Consider the following 17,561-nt stretch of genomic DNA (forward strand, 5'->3'; position numbering starts at 1 on the left):
GCTTATCTTCACAAGCTGTCGATGGAAACAAAAAATCCTTCCTTCTTGAATGAAAGATAAAAATGCTAAGAACAGCGTCTTCATTGGCAAGCCAGCAATTACTAAGGTAAAAGAGGTAAAATTGTGTCTGGCTAATAACGCTTTTCTTAAAGTAATCAGAAATTCAGGCAGTATATTCCCACACATACTGAAATTAGCCAAACGACTTGGAAAAAGCTGAACAGAATTCAAAATAAACATGTAGTGGAGTTTTTGCTGATCTTTTCAAAATCCTGACCTGGCTTTTGTAGTGTGACTACATTTTTGTGCGTTGTCAGGTTTGGTGCTTCTTGCTTCAAAGTAAAACCAAATTCAGAAGTCTTGAAAGATCGTGAAAGAGGCAGGTTCTTGTGGTCTTCCTAACTTGATTACTAGCAGATTTAGTGAGAATTTCCTCTTCTTAGCTCATTTGAAGGAGAGTCATTGTACCACGTGGAGGATTTGTGATGCTTTCCAATCCTTTTGGCCAATAAGCAGGTTTTGGAAGTTAAATATTCTGAAATTCACTCTACTGATCAAGCTTCTAATGGTGCTTATTGCCTATGCAGAAATAAGACAGCTGGAATTGAGTATAAGGCAGATTACTTCTCTCCAGGCTGCGATTTGAAGAAGGCGGTAGTAGAAAAAGGAATGTGTTGAAGTAGCAATAGTAGCAGGAAATAGGGGGATTTTAAAGGCAGATGAACCAAGCTTCAAGGCCTGGAGGCTGCTGAAATGTTCACGAGAAGTTTAAAAGTACTTGAAATCCAAACTCTTTTTCATTTTATTTCATTGAAATTCAAATCATGTTGAAACTCCAGTTTAAAATGAATGTGCAGGTGCTCAGAATTCTTAATTTCTTCAACAACTAAATTACCTTCTGATGAAATTCTATGAGAGCAAAACACTTTGTCGCAGACGCAGATCTCGAGATAACTATTCTTATTAAAGAATAAAATGGAATTATACAAGAACTCAATTGGCCATATCTGTCTCTTTAGAATCCCAATGGAAAATAATTACAGCAGAGATGTCCTAGACATATGGGAAAGCTGATGGAAACTAGCATATTTTGGCTCTATTTCCTGTCTCTAAAACCTCAGATCTGCACACATTCACATGCTTCTGAAGTCTCATAGGAGACTCCTTGATATTTATGAACTGTTCCATGTTCATACTCATAACTTTCCTCCTTGCTGATTTTGTTTTTCCTGATTTGTCCGATTTCGGTTGGGTTACTGTCAAAGAGAGGGAGACAAATAATATTCATAAAATGTGAAGGAATGTGTTCTTTGCACGAAAAATCTCAAGAAAGAGTAACTGTCCATCTTGGCAGTTAATCAGATTCCTGGGTGATCTTAAAGAAAGCATCACCGACCTGTGCGGTGACAAAACAAATGAGCTCTCGTAGATACCTCCTCTTCATACGTCTTGTGACTGTGCAACAGTGCCTTTTTTTGTGTCTGTAGCCCACTCTGCTGTAGTGTCATCCATGCACTTATTGCTGGAGTTCTGCCCAAGGAACACCCAGCAAGTCTCCAGGCTTGCATTCTGTAGCCTGCCAGAAAAGCCATTGGGATTTCTATGCAGGAACTGGGCTTGGCTGCATCCAGCAGAAGGTCTCATTCTTTCTGGAGTAATTGATATTTCACAGAGTGAGGGGAAATGAAAGCATCTTCCTGGAGTACCTGAAATCACTGACACCCAATGTAACTTGCCCTATGGAGCCTTTGGGAATTTTGCCAGGGCTCAGAGAGTTTTGGATGGGAAGCTGCTGCCCCTTGGTCAGTGAGAGCAGATTGGTTTTTATGTGCAGCTTACACACTGGTAAAACTGGCACCATAAATGTTTCTATTTACTTAAGTTAAGGAGTGGATGTGATGCACTTCATAAAATCACGCCAGTGACTTCAGGCAGTTTAAAATAGTCTCAGGAGTTACGAGAGGTTTCTCAGGCACAGAACACCGTTTAAACACATCAATCATCCATAAGTATTGCTGTAAAACATTGTACAATGGGGCTTAAAACACTTCAGGCACTTTCTGAAGTTATAGCTGTGCTATGTACTTAAAATGACATTGAGTTGAAATCTCTTTTGTTTCAGTAGGATCTTGCAGATAGTGGAAGCAAGCCTTGTTCTGCAAAAGGTGAGAGAGCAGTGGAACAGATGGATTCCTACACAGTATCCACATCTCTGTACACTGGACCTCATTGTAGTCATTCTCTGGAATTTGGACTGTGTGAGACAACTTCAATCTGAAAGTAGCAAAGCAGTAAATCTCAATATGTGATATTTGGGATTGTTTTTAATTGTTTTAGCAATTACCTTGTTTCATGTTAAAAATTCTTTTTTTTTTGTGTGTGTGTGTGTGTGTGTTTTGACTTCAGTATAAAAAAGTGTAATGGGATCATGTCTTTGAACTGTACCTGTCCTCTGAGAAACATTAGAGATTAAGATTTTTCACTCAGAGGGTGGTGACGCACTGGAACAGGTTGCCCAGGGAGGTTGTGGATTCCCCATCCCTGGAGGCATTCAAGGCCAGGCTGGATGTGGCTCTGGGCAGCCTGGTCTGGTAGTTGGCGACCCTGCACATAGCAGGGGGTTGAAACTAGATGATTATCATGGTCCTTTTTCAACCCAGGCCATTCTACGAAGATAAATGCTATTTTGATTTTATTTTATAAGAGGTAATATATGTGGGACTTACAGGAAGTGACTAGAACTAGAAGAATACTGATGGCAAAAACATCATGCTCTTGCTGTCAGAAGGCTGATGAAAATTCTGCTTCAGTAAATCACAAAGGACTTACTCATGATGTGGTTCTTAATGTCTGATAGCCTTTTTCTGAATGACAGGATGTTTGTGATTCTGCAGTTTTCTGCTGTTTCTGCAAGAGAAGGAATATCTTGATTTTAAAACATCCTTCTAACACAAAGCCATTTCAGTGCTCTTGTATTCTGAGAAGACTTTATAAGGTAAATAGGAAGGTAAATAAGGGAGATTCTTTTTGACAGTTGTGTGTGAACATAAAGACATGCTAGAAAATTGACATACTCATGTATAATCTCTTCAAATCTTCAGCTACACTCAACCAATATCAAACTGTATTCAGGTATTTTTCTAAATACCTTGTCTGGATGGCTGTTACTCTGTAGTTTGTAGTTAATTGTAGTACACTGTAGTCTTATTGAATGTATGCATGTTTTTCTTTGAAAACAAAAAGGTGACTCATAATGCACTATTTTGTAAATGTATGGACAGAACTAATTCCTCCCATCAGGAAATTTATGAAATCAAGCGTAAGTGGATTATAACACTAGTAACACTAATGCTGTGCTAAGTTTCATCATCCATTACAAGTGGCTTATAACACTGGGAACAGATGATGAAACTTATCTTAGTGGGCTGAACAGAATGGTTTTTGGGAACCAGAATAAAATCAGTTGGTGGTTTTAGTCCAGCTCCCAGAGATGTATGATGACAGAACTATTGTCATTACTGGAATGAGTACTGAGTGGGAGTGCTGCAGCCTCTGCTGCAGAAATGTAGAAGACAGTTTCCTAGTTGGTTGTTTTCTTGCTGATGGAAGCAATGTCACAAGAATCCTGCAGACACCCGCTGGATTTCTCTGTAAAAGTTAATATAGAATCATAGAATGACTTTGGTTGGAAGGGACCTTCAAGAACATCTAATTCCAACACCATCATAGCTTTTCAATCAAAGATATGATGCTGGATTGAATTTTAGGTTAAGTGGTTATGGTTCTAGTCTGCCTATGCACAGTCAGTAAAATACATTTTCCTCGGTCTAAACAGGTTGTTAGATACAAGCTGGTATAATCCAGTTGTAAGACAGTGTCTGCTTTCAGAATTGTGCCAGTTTGGCTGTGTTGCCTATGAATGAGAAAATGAGAGCTTTCATGTAGAAGCTGTGGCAGAAAGACAGGGGAGGAACTGTAGTATAGTGAAACTTGTCCTGCTCTTGCAGGACATCCATCTTACAAACAGAAACGTTTGGTTATCCAGATGTTTGGTATTCCTGGCAAACTTTGCACATTCTCAAAGCCAGATTCTCTACTATTGTATAAATAGGAGGCAGAGTCCACTGATTTAATATGAACGTGATTCATTTCATGGACTGAAAACCTGATAATGGATATTTTTAAAACTCCCAAGTTTGATTTGTCCTTTTAAAAAAATCTTTATCAAGGTTCTTGACTAATAGAGTGGATAAAAAATATTCAAAAATATTTTTATAGCCCTAGTTATAAAAATATTTTTCTTGCTCTCCTAATACTTCATATTTAACTACAGTAGTAAAGGTATGACGGAAGTTACAGAAGACTGTGCTGCTAAGACAAGTAGAATGTATGAATTGGAGAGTTCTGAAAAACATGTCAGTGTGTTTTGGATGGATGCCTGCCTCTGACTTGACAGAGCGACGATATCTGGGGTTGCAATGAGCAGATGGAGCGACTCTGTTTCAAGTGTGGATGAGGTCATCTGAATATTTAAGGATAATGTGAAATAGCTGTTGTGCTGACAAAAGAAACAACTACCCAAACACAACGAATAAATAAAATTTCAGAAAAAAGTGACAGAAATAATTTCTGTTCAGAAAGGAAATCATCAAAGAATGTGGAGTATGATTTAAGAAACAGAGTAAAGATCCACCAGATATTTACTGGGCCTACTGTCGCATGAACTGTTTTGTACCAGAAATAGCTATTATCAATAAATAGATGTGAATACTTAGGAAAAATGGAATTGGGTAAAAGCTAAAAGTGTTTTCAAGTATTTGCACTCGCTTATGCAAATCCAACTCCAGAGGGAAAGAGTTTTCAGTAATTAGTTCCAGATGTGCATGTAAAAGTTGCAATGAAAAGGTAATTACATTGTAAATAGTGGGAATGCTTTTCTTCATCAAAGTGAGAGTTCCTTTATTCCTGGGCTCATCAGTTAGCTGGGATAAGAAATCCACACAGGGAAGAGCAACTCTAAACCCCTGTTAGCGATTCTCTAAATTACTCTTTCCAGGACAATCAGTATTTGCTCCAGGCAGATCCTCTTTCTGATGAATGGAAACCCTACACTGAATACATAGACCACATGATTGTAGATGGGCTGTTCAAAGCTATCAAGTGTTCTCTTCAGTACCTAACTGAAAACACTGAGGCCATGTTTGAATCCACTCCTTTATTTGAAGTGCAGCTTGCTTTAATGGCAGTGAAATGACTTTTAAACCTTCTTTGGACTTAATGTCAATAGCAATTTCTGTGATATTATGAAGGGACTAATCAAGAACGTCTGTGATATTGCTTCATCTGTAAATGGATTTGTGAAATACCTTGGAAAAGATTATTTACAGGTATTGTTACTTCTGTTAATTTTTTTTTCTAAATAGGCCTTTCCTTAGGCATTTGAATGTAGCTGTTCTCCCACCCGAGTCACCTCTCTCCAGTTGTTTACAAGCAAGAATGTTGATACTTTAAGAGAAGCTGTGAGGTTTTTCCCGTTTGTTGACTGTGAGCTGTCATTTTCTGCTCTCTTTACCTTCTGTTTCTCTTCTTATTTTAGTGATTCTTTCAGCTAGCAGCACACATTCTTTGAATGATATTGGTTAACTTTTTAAATCTTTGCAGCTGGCTTGCCCAGTTGAGCACTTCTTTTCAAGGCAAACTGAAGCCTGAATGAAACTGGATGGACTGCTGTGTTCATGGATTTCCCTTCTGGTTTTGCTTCAGTATTGTCCTTAGACAGTTTGTGACTTTAGACTTTGTGTTACTGTTTGTGTCAAAAGACTTCTGTAGGTGTATTCCGGGTTGTGTATTTCTCTAGAACTGTTTGTTTCCTTTCGATTATTTGTTGAATATTTGCTTTCTTGGTGACTCATTTCTCTTCAGGATACTTGGTACAGTTTCTGCTCCCAGTTCTGCAAGTACCACTTTGATTATGTCTGTGTCAACAGACTACTGACAGAAGTGGCTTATGAATTACCTTTTCTAGAGATTTAATGTTAGTGCAAGTTTTTCTGCAAGTCTGTATTTCGTGCTGTATTTGCAATTGGCAACATTTTGTATTAATAAACTGTGCTTCCCTCGTACCCTTTGCAGCACGATGAGCACACAGATTTGACTACTTTGACCACTACTTTGCCTGCAAAGTATAATATATAATATAATCAGTATATAATATAATCAGCCCCACTGTTAAAAACGGTGGGTCTTGTGAGCCCCACTGAACTCTATTAGCCGTAAAAGTCTAGTCTGTTGAGGCATTTTCATAATCTCTCTGTGGGATTAAAATTCTGTTAATGGTTTAAAGGAAACTCTTGGAGAAGATGCCTGGAATCAAGATTACAATTTTTTTTTGATCGAGAATGACAGTGACAGCCATAAGAATCTAAATCACAACCCATTTCACTTGCAAATGTGAGTTAAATCAACATGTTGGAATGTGAGTAATGGTAAACACAACATTTTGTGTCTGGCTGATGACAATAGATACTTAAAAAATTTTGATGTTAGTATGATGCATGAAATAGAAATTATAATACTTGAGAAATATGACTCCAGTCATTTTCCATTAATTATTTCTAGGAGCAGACAGACAACTTGCTGCTTACTGACAAGTTACACTTGAGATTGCAGTCAGTACAACACCGTGGGTCTTGGCATTTGGCTTCGTTTTTAAGTTGTTTTTTTTCCTTCAATGTAATCTTTGTCTCTACTTAGCATGATATAGATCAGATAGATGCCCATAGCTACAAATAAGTAGCTATGAAGAAAGGGAACTTGATCACTCTTTGTTTTGGAGCATCAAAGTCACTTCAACTAATACTGGTACTTAAGGAAGGACGATAAAACTAGGTGCACAAAGCAGTTTCTCCTTAGTGGATGTCTTTATATTACACTAAGTTTTATGAAAATAATGAGCTTCCAAAATATTCAGGTCATTTAATGCATTCTAAATAAGGGGTATTTCAGTTTTTCAGGGTTCTTTCTCCTTCTGACACCTATTGAAGAAATGTTAATAATGATATTATTTTGTTGATTTGTTTAAGACCTAGTGTTTTTTTCTTTATGGCCAATATTAACAAAGTTCTAAAGAAGTTAGTGAATCTGAAAATCAGAGGATTTTTCAGTAGTTTTTTCAAACTAAGTTGCCCATAAAACTTTTAAATACCATTGGTGAATTTAATTAGTTTTTTAAATAGACCTGAATTTTCATGAAAAACAGCTCAGGTAATTCCCTTAGGCAAGCTTATATGAATCAAAAAGTAGACGTGTCCATAAATATATTTCAATTCAGAAAGGTAGACAAAGGGATCTCTTGAAGTACTTCCAAGCCTTTTGGGTCTGTGCCGACTTCTGTCTTTCTTGCTGCTCTCAAATGTGTTCTTAGGACAACAGGCATAACTTCTTTGGGATTAAATTTCTCCTGGATATGCAAGCTCACTGAAATGTTGGTCTGCACAAGAGACAGGGCCAGAAACGGGGCTGGCAGTGGTCATGCACACCATATAGTTCAGATATGATCTGAAGGCTCACTGCTGAGCTTAAGTGAAGCTCCTGGATATGGGGTGGAGTCCACATGTGGGGCTGGGCAGGCACTCAGGACTCTGATAGTTTGTGCTCAAGCAAAGTCATTAAGCTGCTAACTACCTGACCTACCTGTGCAAATAAAGAATGCCCTGATCCTGCAATGCTAGACTACTCAGTAGATTTTCGGAGAAACAGGATTTAACGTGCCTCTGGTTACACACACAAAAAAACTATTCCTTTCTGGGACAGAGGCAGAATTGAGATCTTTTAGTAACTCTTCTTTAAGAAAAATAGAACCAAATATGCCCTGCAAAAGTTTCTTAGCTAAAATCAATTGGAAAAAAAAAAAAATCCTGTAATCAGGAATGTTTGTATTTCAAAACAGAAAAATTATAAATTAAAGTAGAAAAATGCCACTGTAACAATTTCAGGGTTTTAGTATGTAAAACATTCTCTATGAATTACAGCTTTGCTTTCAACCCGATTTTTTTTCCAAAAGTAAAGTGAATTTTCCAAAGTTTTTGTAGCTACTTTTTCCTGGGCATGACTTGCATTGAATATAAAGATTTACACTGAATATGAAAATGGAGAGCCTTTCCAACTAATATCTGTACTTTTCCATCCAACACTTCTTGCCTCTTAGTACAGCTGAAAAATAAAAATTACCATGGAAATATTCTTTTTCAAGTAGTGCTTACACACAGCTATTTCACTGCGCTCTTATTTATGAACATGTTACCAAAGAATTGCTTGTGTTTATTAACCTTCTTGCCAACTATGTCAAAACTTGCTTCAGATAATGGTAGAAAAACTTTTTCACCAGTATGATTTGCAAGGAATCAATGAAGTTCAATTGTATCACAGAGTTATGAAATTATGTAGAATGAGATTCAGAGTAAACTCACACATTTGCAGAAGGCTCATTTGAGTTTTCCATCACAACAGAAGTATTTACCTTCGTATAGTGGTCTTTTAAACTCTAGTGCATAATTATGCAAGATGTGCACAAGTACTTGTCCATAGTGAATGGCATTTGCTGCTGCTTTGTCAGCAGCATGTATTGCTTGCAGAATAGATGAGCCTTTGGGATGTCTGAAAGCTGGGTAAGGAATATAACTTTCCTGAGACCAGCTGAGGCTAAGCATGTTCTTGCTAAGAGCGAGGCAGGTTTCTGAAAGCACTTAACACTGAGTTATTTAACGTGTTCAGTTGTTGCTGCATGCATTTTTGCTCTCCTTTGAGGGAAATTCAAAGTAATAACGTGCTTATCAAAACTGCTTTATAGTGAGTTGCATTACTGAGGTATTCTTTTTCTTGCTGAGTTTTATTTACAAATTTAATATACCTAAAAATGTTCTGACTAGAAAATGTAGGATATTTTAAACTTCAATCTTTAATTACATTTTGCAAATTATCCTGAGTAATGAGTCCGTGTTTGCCACTACACAATGACAGGAGGGCCATTAAGTCAGCTAGTATTTTAATAAAAAGAGGAAGCGCGGGAGGTGTAAGTAAGTCTATGTATGTTCTGTGTAGGGAGGATTGTTGGCTCTGCAAAGTGACAAACAATATCCACTTGTACTGTTGTTAGGAATTGCCTGAAAAGTGGAAGAATCTTAGAAAGATTGCCTTTACAGTAAAGCTTGATGTGGTACCTCTGCGGTCCGGTGAAGTGCCTGTTATCAGAAGAAAATGTGCACTTTTGGAGGTGAGATCAGTTCTGTGCTCTGAACCAAATGATTTTTCGTTTTTTGTTCTGATAACAAGCTGGTGGCAAGCTTCACTGAGCTGAGAAATTGTAAACTCTTAGAAAAGGCTGTCTAAAGATAACAATTCAATGTTTCTCAGTAGTATATTCTGGATGAATCTGATAATTTAAAGCCCACTCCACCAAAATGGGAGTGATACTCATGTCCTCTTTATCTTCGATTATGTCTAATCTGTTTCTAATTCAAACATGGTGCTGCTGTTGTCAGATCAAGTATAGATTTTAAATGTCTTATGATTCTCCACTGGGAATGCTTTAAATGTATGCGGGCTGTCTATCAGGGCTGTACAGACTGAATCTAATAAACTTTTAGATAAATTTCAAGGAAATAAAAGAGTACTTAAAAATGAAATGATTCATGGTTCATGAGATGGAACGTATTTAATCAATGGCAGCTACAGAAAAGTTATAGTATGATCTCCATGGATTACCTGCTTAATCCCTAAGGAACTCTAATGTAATAATTATGTTGTATCTTTCAGGTTAAACAGTATGGCTTTAGAAACAGATTCAGAACTTGAGGTTTCACTCTCAAGTTCCTTTTCAGGATATGGGTAAGGTAAGAATAACCATTATTTGTGAACTATATATCAATATCAGTAGTATGGATTACTAATCTCAGTATACAGTCTGCATATATGTAATACATAAACACATACAATCACATATGTAATGTATAAATATATATACATGTAAACATATTTATAATTATATGTAAACTGCATAAACATTATCACTGTATATTCCCAAGAACTCCACGATGTGAGAATGAAAAGCATAACATGAAGTCTTTCCCTAGTTGATACATACATATGAAAGAGACAGTGGCTCATCTGAGTACATTTAGTTTTGAATATCAATTTTCGTGGAAGATTTGTAGGACTTAGCCAGCAACTAAGGATTTACTAAAAAATGCATTAGATTTGCTACCGTGATCAAGAACTAAATGAAGAGTACACTTTCTTTCTTTCAAAATACTAGATAATAAAATTTTTCTAAAATGTATTCAAATTGCAGACTGACTGTGGACTTGAGACCAACATTGAACATCCATCCTTATAAGTGCTTCCCTCTTGCTGTTCAACTTGTCCCTGAAGGGTTATTAGATTAAGAGAAGAGAACGGGAGACAATGTGTGTGGTATGTTTTGGTTTTTTTTTGTTTTTTTTTGGTAATCTGTTTTGGATTCTCACGGGTTTTGATGTAGTTTATTTTTTGGCTGTTGTTCAGATCTTGATTGAAGCTAGAGGCCTGTACCCGACTTCATTGCACTAAATACACATATAGGTGCTACTTTTAAATCAGCTCATTAATTTGGAATAGGGAAGGGATCTATCTCAGCTGTGCTTGGCAGAGGGAACATTTAGAGGCACTTTTTCTGCATTTGAAGAAAAAAACTTTTCTCCATAAACACATCCTCTAGAGCTGACTAGTGATAACTAACTTCACCCTACCATGGGAATGTAAGACTGAACAAGCTTTTATTAGTGACTAGAAGGCTATGGATATTGCTCTTTTGTCATTGCTTGTTGATATTACCATTGAGGCCTTCTGTAAATACGAAGAGTAACTACTAGACAAAAGGAGATGAGGACCATCTGCATCCCTTCACTTTCTTCTTCAGCTGGAGGGCTAGCTATGCAGTTCTTTCAGTGTTCAGATGCTCAGCTAGTGAGCCTGCAAGCTGGATATGCTTGACAGGAGCAATTTGACAAGCATGCAGCCAATCCTTTAGCTTCTCTCTCTTGAATTCTGTTAACAACCAGAAGGGAATTGGACAGATTTGCCTTACGTGTCAGGTCTGCATCAGATATGCACAGTAAATTTGACATTTCCGTATAGTCTGATCACATATTTCCAGATCTGCTTTGGTCCTATGAAGTAGGGAAGTAGTTATGATAAAGGCACTGGAAAGATTCTCCAACGAAAGTCGTACTATTTTTGGTGATAAAGCAATTGTTTATTTGCAGGAGAGAAGAACAGCTTGCTTCTCTGACCAAATACTGAAGTCTGGGTTGTCCTTCTTTTGTTCTAGGATCACATAATGATCTTTCGCAATTATCAAATATGATGACCTACCTTACCTACTAGCTTTCCCTCTATTGGAGAACTATTTCTGACAAAAAAGCATGGAAAAAGGGGAGTGAAGAAGATATGTTTCTAGACAAAGCAAAACATTCTCATGGTGCTTGTCCAGGTACTGGCAGATGATGGAAGACAAAATTTTTTTGTGCCGCCTCATAAAGATATTTCAAAGCTGTAAGTTGAGCTGAAAGTGCTTCCAGCTACAGCTTTCTAAAGCAAGCAGAACAGATTATATAGATGACTGAAACATGTTGTTTGTTACAGCCTGTGTCATGCAGTATCCTTTCAAATGTAAGGCCTCTATCCATTATTTGCCTTCATTTAAGGAAAGAGGAGACAGAACATCCATGAGGAGAAAAGCATAGAGAGTCTCAGATGTTTGTTTATTTTTTCTGAATTTAGGGACCTTAAATGATTGGGGAGAAAAAGAGTCTTGGAAACGTATTCCCTTTCATTTCTTTTCTATTTCTTGTGTTTAATACATACATTAAGAAAGCCCCCTGTTTTCTCATTTGAATATTACAATTTTAAATTATTTATGCACACGTAAGCAAAAATTATTGAAAAGCAGGCAAAATAAAATTAAGAGAAAACAGATGGTGGGCAAACATAAATGTGCTGTTTGATGATCTTTCTTTAATCTTACTCTATCATTTTCAAGTATTTTATCCCTCTCAACTTTTTGAAAAACTGGAATTCTGAAACTCAATAGTGAACGTTCTATGAAGAAATTGGAAGAGAAGCTTAGCTTTCCTTCTCTTACTGCCTTGCCTCCTTGTTTGTGTTAACATATATTACATAAATATTTGTTTGTAATAGTTAAATGGAAGGATGAAGGATTTAGTAAAGGATATCTGATTTCAAAATGAAGCTCTCATGTTTTACATTGCTTAGGCTTGCAAGAGCTACAATAAAACAGATGTAGAAGAATGTAAAGTATACAGAATCTTAGCTTGTGGCATCACTCTTCTGCTTTTCAAAAATTAATTGCAAATTCTACTTACTTGAAAAAGTATTAATATCACTTGTTCTGGAAAAGCCATACTATGAGAGAGTGAAGTTCTCCTCAGAGTATCTACATTTTTCTATAGAAAACAGAAGCACTGAATCAAAAAAGTAAAATTCCTTCACAGTAGCTGATAATCTGGGACTCTGATTCTTCAGCTACAAGATATACTCAACTAGTTCCCTCTGAAAGTACGGTCATAGCTGATCTAAAGAACATAACACAGATCACCACATAGTATGGTGACTGGTCTGGACAGAAAAGAACCATTGCAAACTGAATGGAATGCAGAGTTTCTAAGGACTGTGTTATATCAGGACTTACTTGGTGGTGGTGCTTCAAATATTTTTTCACAGATGGGATACCCCATTATTTATTATGACTAGTTTGGAGCTGCTGTTTTAGTATATTTCCCAATATGAGAGCCAGGAAAGAATCTTGGAAAGGTTGTATACTTGCTTGAGGTTTGTTAGTTGTTCCACTTTGGAAGAGCCTTTGTGCTCCTGTGAACCCACTAACGAAGGAGTTTGGTGGAACAGGTCTGTATGTATCATCATATATTTCAGTAGGTGTAAGATTAATTAACGTGTTTTCTCTTGATAAAACAGAAGCATCCAAGTATAAAGTGGCAGCAAGACTGTAAGGTTGGGTTAAGGACAATATTGACACATAAAGTAGTCACTGCTGACTGTTTTTGCAGTCAGTGGAGAGAAATTAGAACTTTCTGGGTCCAGTTCATCTGTGCAATTTATGAAGGCTGCTCCTGTTTTATTATGTTGACCCGTCACATCAGAGACAGATGAGACTGAACTTTCTTAGCGGTGTACCGCTACGTTTTATTGCCATGAGACAGATGGAAGCAGAGGGGCCGTTTGACAGAATGGCATCTGACATGGAAGTGTATGTGAAGCAAAGGTGTGTCCATGTAGAAAAAATGGCACCCATTGACATTCATCAGTTTATAGAGTGCAAACCCTGGGGATGTGATCACGGTGAGATGGTGGGTGGTGTGTTTCAGCAGTGATGACAGTGACATGAAAGATGAGCCACTTTCTAGATGGCCATGCAGATTCTGATGGCATACATGTTCTTGTTCAGTGCTGGCCAAAATGCATAGCTAATGGTGATGACTATGTTGAAAAATAGTGTTTTGAAGCTGAGAACTCTCAAATAAAGTTATTGTACTCTCTTTCATATTTTCTGTAGAAATAAATAGGAGGCATTATTTTCAGAACAATCTACATTGATGTCCCCTTTAGGACAGGTTTAATTAGATGTTATGGACTGCTGACTCTTAGCTAGATCTCCAGTGACCCTATGTTGAACTGGTTTTGTTTGTTCTAACTAGGTTTTTGTATCATCTTACCTAAGTAACTTGAGATAAGCAAGTGCATTCTTATCCTGATAATGTTAAATGTTAATTCCCACACACAGATTTTAACCAAATCTCTTAGCATCCATGTAACAGAATCTACTCTCTGTAAGCTGATGTTTATCCCTTTCCATATACAAAGAGCTTATGCATTTGTGTTACTAATGAGCATCCATTCATGACCAGAAGTAGCTGGGAACAAAAGTTTCTTGTTCAAGCTGTGCATAGGCAAATTTACAGCCTAATATAGATGCTTTTGTATGCCAGACCCAGGTAATAAAATTATGCATGTACACATTGAGGACAAAGTGTTGTTTAATATTGTATTTATAATAAACTGCATGATATACTCATTTATTTGTATTTTTGCTGTTCTCAGGTTTTGGTTCAGCCTTATATCTGCTCCAGTGCCAAATATGCAGAATGTTTTGCTCTCCTATCTATCTGAAAAAGAGCTTGTTTGACTGATTTACTTAGCAATGGTCTCATTTGCTGTAAAGGTAAGTAGCAAAATGGAAAAAAAGTCAGATTGTTTTTCTTCTTTCATTGACAGGATGGACTATTAAACAGTACCATTTCAGTATTGCACTCTGACCAGACTCTCTGGGTTAGAGGTAATTTGCTTTGTCTTGCCTTCAAGTTCATTTACAGTCTCTGTGTTCTTAAAATCGTGTGTGAAAACAGTAGTATATATCTTAAATTTATATATGCTTATAGATTTGTTAATAGTGGTATGGCTGGCTGCTCCAGCAGTTTCCTATGAAGTGTTGACAATGAGCAAACCTTTGTTTATTTGTGGAGAAAAGATCACCAGTAAATTCCATGGGCCTGGTATTCACGGCGCCCTATCAACTTTATACGTTACTGACCTCCACAGGCATTTTAGGGGAAGGCACAGCAGGAAAAGAGTTGAAGGTCAGTATAGTTATTCCTTTTGCAGACAGTAATGTTTGTTTAGATGTTTTCTTACACTGTTCTTAAATGTAAGGCTTGATAGGTCTTCCTGGGAAAAGTATGTACTCCTAATAATTTGTTTCTTGTTTATTTTGCTCTATAGGTCAGTGTAAAGGGACACTGTCAAGTTCCATTTGGTCCATGTCACATTACACTTCAAAATCCAAGTGCATCCATGCTTATGTCAAAGTTTTCTGGGTACTGCTATGTCCAGATCAAGAAATTATGGAGTGATGTGTGTTATTCTTGCTCATTGCCTCATGCAAAGTATGGTTTGTCTGTGTATGTGAAACCCGTGTATGGAGATTTGATGAACTACTGAGAATTAAATTCCTTCTTGCCCACTCCCAACAGCTGGAATTACTGTGTACTTTCTATGTTGTATATAATTTGTGAATAATTGAGGAGATTATTAGCAATTAAGAAAATTAAGCGAAAAGCTTATTAACACACTTCTGTTTGTCTACTGAATAGGAAAAGTCACTGCCTCTCCTTGTTCAAAGGTTTGAAAACAAGGAGGTGGTGGTCAATATTTTCTCAGTATTTGAGCAAAGGCTATAGAAACCATAGGATTTGCTCAGAGAGGAGCCATATTTGAATTTGAACAGAAATCCAGGGAATGTTTGAGCATGTCAAATGCTTTGAGCATGTAAAATCCTGTAGGTTTTTTAGCTGGGTGATAGGACAAATAGAAAAGATGATGGATGTAAGTGTCGTCCTTTTTAATTTCTTCACACTTCTCTAACCGCATATGTGTTCGTCTCTTAAGTTTTTGATTTTATTGTTATGGGTGATTTTCTGGTGTCTTGGGGCAGCAGGTGTAGAACACACATCCCTACAACAGTGGGTATTGGACAGCCAGAGGTTCACTGATGCAGAAGTGGAGCCCTGAAGAGACGTTAAGTGTTAAAGGATTCTCACAAGTACATAAACGTATTACTGAAACTGCAGCTGTTTTATAGCAACAGTAACTTCAAAAGCACAAATTTTGTAGGTGAGACAAATCTTTCAAATTCAATTTTCAGGGCAGTTTAATTGGACAAAGTGATGAAGTCAAGTTAATCGTTGCTTTTCAGCCACAAATCATAGCATTTTTCAAAGAAATGAATATAATCAATGTCTGTATGACAGTACAAATCTAGATGAGCAAGCTTTAAATGCCCTCGGTGCTTTATAGCACTTAGTCACAGAAACATGGCTTGTCAATAATAAAGTAATACAGACATAGGCTGTGATACCAAAAAAAGAAAGAAAGAAAGAAAAATCTAGTCTTTCTGAGGATTGTACAGTAACAGAGCAAGGATCTGAGTAACTGACAGCATTCCATTTTCTAGGCATGCTACTACCATCTGTTGCCACAAGAAAGACTCTGGCTTGATTCCCATGTCTGCAGCTCAGTTCTTGAATGGGCAGGATCAGGAAACACCACAGAGGTATGAGAATATCTCGCAAATAAAATAGACTTGAACACAGAACAGACTCCAAGCACGCCTTGAGCTTAGCACATATGCAGAGGGAATGGCTGTAGAATGAACTTTGAAATATGCAGTTGAAATTTTTGCTCAAGTATTCTGAACCTGTGAACTCAGACTAGTTGAGAGCTAAGGAAAAATCAGATTATTCCGTCTGTGAACTGTACAATATTAAAAGCTTGGACTTCAGATTTGGTTTAACTTGCCTTGCAATGTAAGTGCTCAGAGTTTGCTATGCTCATCTTTCTTAGGATGGAAATGCATTAGTGGCCTGCACAAATAAGAGTAGTGAGAAGGAAAAGCCTCATACAGAACCGTGTGTGCCCATAGGCTTGCACTGCTTCCCTCACTTTGTACCCTTTCAGTACCTGACAGTGTATGGTAACGTTTTTGTAATGGTATTTACTGGCTCTGCTGGTATATGGGATCTCTCATTTTTTTTCTGTTCTGAAAATTGTTGTGCATGGCTGTAAAAAGTGCCCAAGGCTGAAATGTTTCAGAGGTCATCAAGGAGGAAACAATGTGTGTTTTTTGTTGTTGTTGTTTTTTAATAATTAATTTTTATGAAATTTTGCAGATCAGTTTGAAGTTGGAGAAATTCCAAACCTAAATGCACATTACTATAGATTTAAGTGGTAACGTGGTTCCTGATGGGGCTGTTTCTCATGGTGTCTTTCAGGAAATTTTATAACTCTCTCTTGATATCCTTTGTATTTCCTTTAGCCTAAAGAAAGGAGGTTTCAAAATGGCCATTTAATAATCCCCTAGAAGAAAAACCTTTGCAGCACTCCTATTCTATAACGTAGGAACGATGAAAACCTGTCCTTGGATGGATTATAATGGAATCCTGTCTACTGACTTATAGTTTATGATTAAGTTGCTAATCTGGCTTCCAGCTTCACTTGTATTTGTTTGGAATGACAGGAGTTCCTTTCAGTGATCATCACGAGTTTCCTTTTTCACCAGCTTTTCCTCAGAGGTAATTGCAGCTGTACGCAAGCCATTCAGTCTCCAGGAGAGGACAAAATTTATCTTAATGTCCGTGAATGCACAGAGTACCTGAGGGGTGAAGGTATTGTTGTGGACTAATAGGAAATATTCCTTCTGTTCAGATGAAACAGAGTGCCTGACAAGATTAGGAAGCAAGAGATCTTCTTGAGAAGATCTCTTTTTATTTTTTTATTTTATTTTATTTATAATCTTTTTATTTTTATTTTCAATGAACCAAATGTAGTTCAGTTTGTTTAAATGTAAGTTGATATAACCTTGAGAACATTTTATCAGCAGAACCCACATCTTAGTTTTAAGTAGTTTTTTTAAGCTTTATTATCTTGTACTGTCA

The sequence above is a fragment of the Centrocercus urophasianus genome, unplaced genomic scaffold (assembly GCF_019232065.1).
Source record: "Centrocercus urophasianus isolate 14NV4802_14NV808 unplaced genomic scaffold, USGS_Curo_1.0 seq_20, whole genome shotgun sequence".
NCBI lineage: Eukaryota > Metazoa > Chordata > Aves > Galliformes > Phasianidae > Centrocercus > Centrocercus urophasianus.